Genomic DNA, 9,845 nt, shown 5'->3' with positions numbered 1-9,845 from the left:
ACTTTTTTTTATTCTTTCTTAGGCTAAAAGTCTATTTTAGAATGTTAGAGTTGGAAGAGGTCCTAGAGTTATCAATTTAAATATGGAAGGAATATTAGATATCCAACTTCCTCATTACGAATGAGAAAGGTAAAATAACTGGGCCCAAGGATAAAGAGTAAATAGTGGAGAAAATTCCAGAAAATAGGGCTTTTGGCTTCAAATTCACTGATCTTTGGGGCAGCTGGGTAGCTCAGTGGAGTGAGAGTCAGGCCTAGAGACAGGAGGTCCTAGGTTCAAACCTGGCCTCAGCCACTTCCCAGCTGTGTGACCCTGGGCAAGTCATTTGATCCCCATTGCCCACCCTTACAAATCTTCCACCTATGAGACAATACACCTAAGTACAAGGGTTTAAAAAAAACAAAAACAAAAACAAAAAACAAATTCACTGATCTTTGTACTAAATAATACCTATATGTTGGATAAGTTGCTCAAAACAGATATAAACAGGGGGGAGAGGAAATGCGTTTTCATTTAATTCTAGTAGCTTCTTGTTTTGTCCTTCATGATTTGTCTTGACTACAATCACATCCATGTCAGACAGGTGTAAAATTGGAGCAGCATTCTTTTATAAAAGATTTCTGGCTTTTCTTTTGCAAACTGCAGAGCTAAGAAGAAATTGCCTTCTTTACACTTGAAGGCAGGAATTAATCATGTCAATGAATGCACTCACCATAACCAGTGGAATGTATTTTTAGAAAATCTTCTGATAATATGGAATTCCAGAGAGCATAGCTTTATTAAAAATCCATTAGTTCATTAGAAAATATATTTATAAATTTATTAAAAAATTTATTAAAAAATTTATAAACACAAACAATGGAAAATCATTTTTTAGAAATTATAATTTTTTTCCTTTTTTGCTATTTCATTTACATGTAGAAATACTTTTTGCCCATTTTATCTTTACATTTTAAAATTCAGATTTTTGGGGGACACTAATGTATTGGTGATGGAAATGTGAATTAATCCAGCCATTCTGGAAGGCAATTTGGAATTATGAGTAAAGGGCTTTAAAAGAATGCATATCATTTGATCCAGCAATACCACTGCTAGGTTTGTACCCTAAAGAGATAATAAGGAAAAATACTTGTATAAAAATATTTATAGCTGCACTCTTTGTGGAGGCCAAAATTTGGACAATGAGATGTTCCTCAATTGGGGAATGGCTGAACAAATTGTGCTATATGATGGTGATGGAATATTATTGTGCTGTAAGCACTGATGATCTGGAGGCTTTCTATATGAACTGGGAGAACCTCAATGAAATGATGCAGAATAAAATGAGCAGAACCAGTAGAACATTGTATATAGAAAGTAAAACATTATCGAACAATCCAATGTAATGAACTTTGTTACTAGTAGCAATACAATAAGTCAGGACTCTCCTGAAGGACTTATGTAAAAGAATGCTTTCCACATTAAGAGAAAGAACTATGGGAGTATAAATGCAAAAGCAAAACATATGACATCATTTATCAAATGTATATATGGATATGTGATTTCAAGTTTAGGCTTTAAAAAATAACTCCATAGCAAAAATGAATAATATGGAAATAGGTATCAAGTGATAACATTTGTACAACCCAGTGGAATTGCTTGTCAGCTCTGGGAGGGTGGATAGGAGAGGGGAGAGAAAGAAAATGAATCATGGAAACATGGAAAATATTTAAAAATTAAAATAAAAATAAATAAACAAAATTCAGATTTTCTCCTCTCCCCTGGTGGTGAAGGATTTGATGTGGTTTATATCCCTACTTTCATGTAACACATATTTCCCATTGTTCATGTCATAATAGAAGACACATATCACACATAACAATTGTTATCTCATGAAGGAAAATAGTGGAATATCATTTGATCTGTTCTCAGATTCCAGCAGTTCCTTCTGTGACTGGAGAGCATTTTCATCCCTTGTGATTATCGTAGAGACTTGTTTTGCTGATAATAGTTTAGTCTCCCATAGTTGGTTATAGATGAACATTTTTGTTATTGTAAAAATTGTTCTGGTTCTGCTCACTTCACATTGCATCATTTCATATAAGTCTTTCTAGGTTTTTCTGAACTCATCTTGTTCATTGTTCCTATTGGTGCAATGATATTCCATTACGACCATATATCTCTTTGGTATGTAGATTCAAGAGTGGTATTGCTGAATCAAAAGCTATACAGTGCTGAAGGACTTATGGAAAAGAACGCTACCCACATTCAGAGGAAGAACTACAGGAGTGGAAACATATAAGAAAAACAACTGCTTGAACACATGGGTTGAGGTGGACATGATTGGGGATGTAGACTCGAAACTACCACAGCAATAGAATTATCAATAATTTGGAAATAGGTCTTGATCAATGACACATGTTAAAACCAGTGGAAATACGCATCAGCCATGGGGGTGGGGATACTGGGGAGGTGAAGGGAAAAATAAGAGCATGAATTATGTAACCATGTTAACTTTTCTAAAAAATAAATATTAATAAATGTTAAAAAAAAAGCTATACAGTGTTTTGTGATCCTTTGAGCCTGGTTCCATATTGCTCTTAGGAACAATTATATTAGTTAACAGTTCCACCAACAGTGTATTACTGTTCCTATTTTCCCACATCCTCTCTAACATTGTTCATTTTACTTTTTGGTCATGTTAGCCAATCTGATAGGAGGTATCTCAGAGTTGTTTTAATTTGTATTTCTCTAAACAATAGTGATTTGGAACATTTTTATATGACTTTGAATAGTTTTAATTTCTTCCTTTGAGAACTGCCTTTTCATATCTTTGACCACTTATCGTTTGGTGAATGCTTTGTATTCTTATAAATTTTACTCAATTCTCTATATATTTGTAAAATGAGACTTTTTGTCAGCAATACAAAAATTTTTTCCCCAAATTTGTTGTCTTCCTTCTAATCTTGGTTGCAACGGTTTTATTTGTATAGAATCTTTAAATTTAATAAAATCAAAATTATCTATTTCATTTTTTGGTAATGTTCTCTATATTTTGCTTGGTCACAAATTCTTCCCTTATCCATAAGTCAGGTAAACTTTCCTATGTTCCCCTAATTTATTTATGGTGTCACCCTTTATTTATAGATCAAGTATCCATTTTGTCTTTATCCTTGTTTATGGTGTGAGATGTTGTTCCACATCTAACCTCTGCTACATTGCTTTTGAGGTTTTCCAGTAGTTTTTGTCAACTAGTGAGTTCTTTCCCAAAAGCTTGGATCTTTGGGTTTATTGAACAGTAAGTTGCTATGGAGATTGACAGCCATGTGTGAATTACCTAATTTATTTCATTGATCCACCACTCAATTTCTTAGCCAGGACCAGTTTGTATTGATGATTACTCCTTTATAGTATAGATTGAAATCTGGTAGAGACAGTCCTTAATATTTTTTCATTAATTCCTTTGATATTCTTGACCTTTATTTCTTCCAGATGAACTTCTTGTTAATTTGATTGCTATGGCACTAAATTAATTTATATCTCATTGTCATTTTCACTATATTGACTTGGTCTATCTGTGAGCAATTAATGTTTTTCTAATTGTTTAGTTCTGACTATTTGTGTGAAGAGTGTTTTGTCATTGTGTTTGTATAGTTGCTGGGTTTGTTTTGATATCTCTTCCTGTTTGATTTTTACAGTAATGTTCCTTAGGGAGTTTGGTCTATAGTTTTCCTTCTCTGTTTCATCTCTTCTTGGTTTAGGAATCAACACCGTGTTTTTATCATAAAAGGAGTTTGGATGGGTTCCCTCTTCTCTTATTTTTCTAAACAGTTTATGTATCATTGTAGTTAGTTATTCTTTGACTTTTTTGGTAGAATTACTTGTGAATCCATTTGGCCATGGGTTATTAGTTCTTTGGTGGTTTGTTCAATTCCTTTTTTCTGTGATGGGGTTGTTTAAATGTTCTATTTTCTCTTTTTTCATTTAAGTAGTTTATATTTTTGTAAATTTTCATTTATTTCACTCAGATAATCAGATTTATTGGCATATATTTGGGCAAAATAGCTACCAATAATTGCTTTAATTTCTTCTTTATTTGTAGTGATTTTACTTTTTTCATTTTTGACACTGGTATTTTGGTTTTCTTCTTGTTGAAAAAAATCTAATTAACCAATGATTTATCTATTTTATTTATTTTTTTTGTAGAATTAACTCCCATGTCTTATTTATTAGTTCAATGGTTTTTTACTATTAATTTTATTTATTTAATGTATTTTATTCTATTTCTCCCAATTACATGTATTGTGTGCAGATGCAAAGCATGGAATCCCTGCAAAGGTACAGGAATGGCCTCACCCAGAGTTCCAGGGGACCCCCTGGAGAACTTTGGGTGAGGGGCAGTTGAGAAGGGTTGGAGACAGTTTTATTTGTGGGATTGGATGTGAGCAGACACTCTGCTTGTTTCTCCTGAGAAACCATTGTAGATTAAGCCAGTAGTTTCTACTCATAGGGTTAGCCTATTTGTTATTACTATTCTTCATTAATATAATTATATAATTACTTAGTGATTAGAGAGTAAAATATTTATCAATAGCAAGAGAGCCAATTTTAGTTAAATGCTTCCTTTCCTCCAGTGAGGAGGGGGAAAGGGGCATCAATTTAACAGTTCAGGGTCACCTTTCCTTTATCCTAAACCCTTTATTAATTTCTCTAATTTTCCTTGTTAATTCTTAATATAAATTTTTACCTTCAAATCTGTGCCTGATAATTATTTGAGAAGATACTTACAATTCAGTCTGTACATTTGGGTTGAATCCTGTTGGCTGCCAGTTTAAGATCTCCTCTGTCCTCAACAGTTAGATAAATAATTTCTATATATTTCCTCTAACTGACCTGAGAGGAATATAAATTTAAGAAAGAAACATTATTGGGGTTTCAGACATAACAGAAACTCACCAGAAGAATCTTATTCCTGTCTTCATTACCAACTGAAGCAGAAGCAGTTAGAGGGGGAGGGGTTTGAGAATCAGGAGTGTTTTACCCCCTCCTTTCCACACTGTAGCCTGTCAATCTTTGGCTCTTGACTTAAAGCGCTATTTGACCCTGACACATTTATCTGCTTCTCCAAACTATCTGTTATTATAATCATAACACATGTAAAAACAGTTTCCAACATTTTTCAAAGAATAATGAGTCTCAAATCCTTTCCTTCCCTCCCTCCCCACAATCCCACACTTCCATTCCTTGAGATGGTAAGCAAACAATCTCACATAGATTTTATATGTGCAATCATGTAAAACAATTTTCCATATTATTTTTTTGTGGAAGGAAACTCAAACAGAAAAAAATAAGAAAGTGAAAAAAGTTTGCTTTGCTGTGGATTCAGGCTCTGTTCTTTTTCTCTGGAATTAGATAGCATTTTTTATCATGAGTTCTTTGGAATACATAATTTTGGATCATTGCATTACTGAGAATAGCTATTATTCTCAGTTATTCATTGTATTTTCGTCACCATACAATGTTCTCCCTTTTCTGCTTATTTCACTCTGTTTCAGTACATGTAAGTCTTTCCAGGTTTTTCTTTGCCTCTCCTACAGTTTGTCATTTCTTACAGCACTAATAATTTTACATTACAATTGTATACTATAACTTACTCAGGCATTCCTCAGTTGAGCGGTATCCCCTCCTTTTTCAAATCTTTATTCACCTAAAAAGAACTGCTTTAAGTATTTTTGTATATATAGGACTATTCTTTTTAAAAAATATCTCTTTGGGATACAAACCTGATAATGGTATTGCTAGTTCAAAGGGTATAGGTGTAGGTTCAAGTTGCTCTCCTGAATGATTGAATCACTTTACAATTCTACTAACAATGCATTCACATCCCAGTTTTCCCACATCCCCACAAGTTTTGTCATTTTCCTTTTACATCACAATAGCCAATTTGTTTTATTTTGCATTTCTTTAATTATAAGCGATTTAGAGTAGTATAACAATAAAGGGCTTTAATTACTTTGCATGAGAACTACCTGTTCATTATCATTTGACCATTTATTACCTGAGGAATGACTTGTATTCTTATATATTCAACTCATTTCTCTTTTGAGAAATAAACCTTTATTAGTGACTTGCAAATTTTTTTCATCATCATGATTATTGTATATTATTTTCCATTCTATTTACCCCTGTTTAGTTTCTGACCTTCACCTACCCCGATTTTCCCTTTTTTTCTATTAGCCATCCTGGTTTCTCTTATTCCATTCCTCTTCTACTTTCCTGTAGGTTAAGATAGATTCCTATACCCAATTGATTGTGTATCATTGAACCAATTAACCACATTTTATTTTTCCCTTTCCTCTCTTCCCAATGCATTCCTCTTTCTCATGCCTTAATTTAACTTAAATTTTTTATATCATCCCATCATATTCAACTTATATCCTTGCCTTTGTCTATGTATACTCCTAACTGCCCTAATTTTGACAAAGTTCTCTGGCATTATAAGAATCATCTCCCCATATAGGGATATACACAATTAACGTTATTGAATGTCTTTTGATTTCTCTTTTTTCTTTACCTTTTTATGATTCTCTTAAGTCTTGTAGTTTTGAAAGTCAAATTTTCTATTGAGCTCTGGTCATTTCATCAGAAATGTTTGAAAGTCCTCTATTTCACTGAATCCCCATTCTCGATCCCCCCCCCCCCCACACACACACACACACACAGATCCGGAAGTATTATGCTCAGTTTTCCTAGGTAAGTGATTTTTGGTTGAAGTCCTAGCTCCTTTGTCCTTTGGAATATCATAGTTTAGGCTCTCCAATCCTTTAATATAAAAGCTGCTAAGTCTTGTGTTATCCCGACTGTGGCTCCATGATATTGTTTCTTTTTTGACTGCTTGCAATATTTTCTCTTTGACCTGAGAGTTTTGAAATTTGGCTATAATATTCCTTGGAGTTATCCTTATGGGAGCTCTTTCAGCAAGTGAAAAGTGGATTCTTTTATTTTCTATTTTGTCTTGTGGTTTTAGAATATCAGGGTAGTTTTCCTTGATGATTGCTTGAAAGATGATGTCTAATCTTTTTTTTCCTCATAGCTTTCAGGTAGTTTTAAGAATTTTTAAATGATCTCTTCTGGATTTACTTTCCAAGTCAGTTGTTTTTCCTATGAGATATTTCACATTTTTTTATTTTTTTTTCGTTCTTTTGATTTTCTTTCATTGTTTCTTGATGTCTAATGGGGTCATTAGCTTCCACTTGCCCAATTCTAATTTTTAAAGCATGATTTTCTTGAGTGAGCTCTTGTACCTCCTTTTCCATTTGGCCAATTCTGCTTTGTAAAGAATGTTTTCCCTCAGTGAATTTTTGTACATCTCTTTTCAAAGGGCCAATTCTGTCTTTCAAGAAGTATTTCTCTTCTGTAACTTTTTGTAAATCTTTTTTTCCATTTGATCAATTCTGGCTTTAAAGAATTTTTTTCTTCTTTGAATTTTTGAGCCTTTAAAAAGTTATTCTGTCTTTTAAGACATTAATTTCTTAACTATTTTTTTGTCCCTCCTTTACCATGTGGTTGACTCTTTTTTTATAATTTCCCATGTCATTCTCATTTCTTTTCTCAGTTTTTCTTCTACTCATATTTGATTTAAAAAATCCTTTTTGAGGTCCTTCATTAATTCTTTTGGGCTTGAGAGCGATTAACAATTTTCTTGGAGAATTTGGATGCATCAGCATTGACTTTGTTTTATTCTGAGTTTGTGTCTACCTGTCACCAAAATTAATTTCTGTGTTGTTTCTTTTTGTGTTCTTTGCTCATTTCCCTGCCTTTTTCTTTTTCTTTTTTGATTAAAATCTGTTAAAGTTAGGGGCAGATATGTGGAGAAAAATAAATAGGGACAAAAAGGAATATACCTTCTTTTCAGCTGCACATGGTACATTTACAAAGATTGACCATCAATAATAACAGTGCTCAATATGTATGCACCAAGTGGTATAGCATCCAAATTCATAAAGGAGAAACTGGCAGAGGTCAAGAAGGAAATAGATAGTAAAACCATACTAGTGGGAGATCTAAATATTCCTCTGTCAGATCTAGATAAATCAAACCGAAAAATAAATAAGAAAGAGGTAAGAGAGGTGAATGAAGTCCTAGAAAAATTAGATCTAATTGATATGTGGAGAAAAATAAATAAGGACAAAAAGGAATACACCTTCTTCTCAGCTGCACATGGCACATTCACAAAGATTGACCATGTTATAGGGCATAGAATCATTGCAAACAAATGCAAAAGAGCAGAAATAATAAATGTAACCTTCTCAGATAATAATGCAATAAAAATAATATTTAGTAAGGGCACCTGGACAGGCAAATCAAAAACCAATTGGAAATTAAACAATATGATTCTCCAAAACCAATTTGTCAAAGAAAAACTCATAGAAACAATCAATAATTTCAGTGAAGAGAATGACAATGATGAGACATCCTACCAAACTCTGTGGGATGCAGCCAAGGCAGTACTCAGGGGAAAATTTATATCCTTGAGTGCATATATTAACAAATTAAGGAGGGCAGAGATTAATGAATTGGGTATGCAACTCAAAAAATTAGAAAGCGAGCAAATTAAAAACCCCCAGATTAAAATTAATTAGAAATACTAAAAATCAAGGGAGAAATTAATAAAATCAAAGGTAAAAGAACTATTGAATTAATAAATAAGACTAGAAGCAGGTATTTTGAAAAAACAGATAAAATAGACAAAGTACTGGTCAATCTAATAAGAAAAAGGAAAGAAGAAAACCAAATTGACAGTATTAAAGATGAAAGGGAGACCTCACCTCTAATGAAAGGTAAATTAAAGCAATCATTAAGAACTATTTTGTCCAATTATATGGCAACAAATATAACAATTTAGGAGATATGAATGAATATTTACAAAAATATAAATTGCCTAGATTAACAGCAGAAGAAATAGAATACCTAAATAATCCCATATCAGAAATAGAAATTGAACAAGTCATCAAAGAACTCCCTAAGAAAAAATCACCAGGACCTGATGGATTCACAAGTGAATTCTATCAGACATTCAAAGAGCAACTAATCCCAATACTATATAAATTATTTGATATGATAAGCAAAGAAGGAGTCCTACCAAATTCATTTTATGACACAAATATGGTACTGATTCCAAAGCCAGGTAGACCAAAAACAGAGAAAGAAAACTATAGACCAATCTCCCTAAGAACATAGATGCAAAAATCTTGAATAGAATATTAGCAAAGAGACTCCAGCAAGTAATTAAGAAGGTCACCCATCATGATCAGGTGGGATTTATACCAGGAATGCAAGGATGGTTCAACATTAGGAAAACCATCCACATAATTGACCATATCAACAGTCTAACAAACAAAAATCACATGATTATCTCAATAGATCCTGAGAAAGCCTTTGACAAAATACAGCATCCATTCCTGTTGAAAACATTGAAAAGTATAGGAATAGAAGGACCCTTCCTAAAAATAATAAACAATATATACCTGAAACCATCAACAAGCATTATATGCAATGGGGATGAATTAGAAGCCTTCCCAATAAGATCAGGAGTGAAACAAGGATGCCCATTATCACCTCTATTATTCAACATAGTACTAGAAACACTAGCAGTAGCAATTAGAGAAGAAAAAGAAATTGAAGGTATCAAAATAGGCAATGAGGAGACTAAGCTATCATTCTTTGCAGATGATATGATGGTCTACTTAAAAAATCCTAGAGAATCAACTAAGAGGCTGGTAGAAATAATCAACAACTTTAGCAAAGTTGCAGGATACAAAAGAAATGCACATAAATCATCAGCATTTCTATACATTTCCAACACA

Source organism: Gracilinanus agilis, chromosome 1 (genome assembly GCF_016433145.1).
Source record: "Gracilinanus agilis isolate LMUSP501 chromosome 1, AgileGrace, whole genome shotgun sequence".
Taxonomy (NCBI): Eukaryota; Metazoa; Chordata; class Mammalia; order Didelphimorphia; family Didelphidae; genus Gracilinanus; species Gracilinanus agilis.
This window is presented reverse-complemented; position numbering follows the sequence as displayed.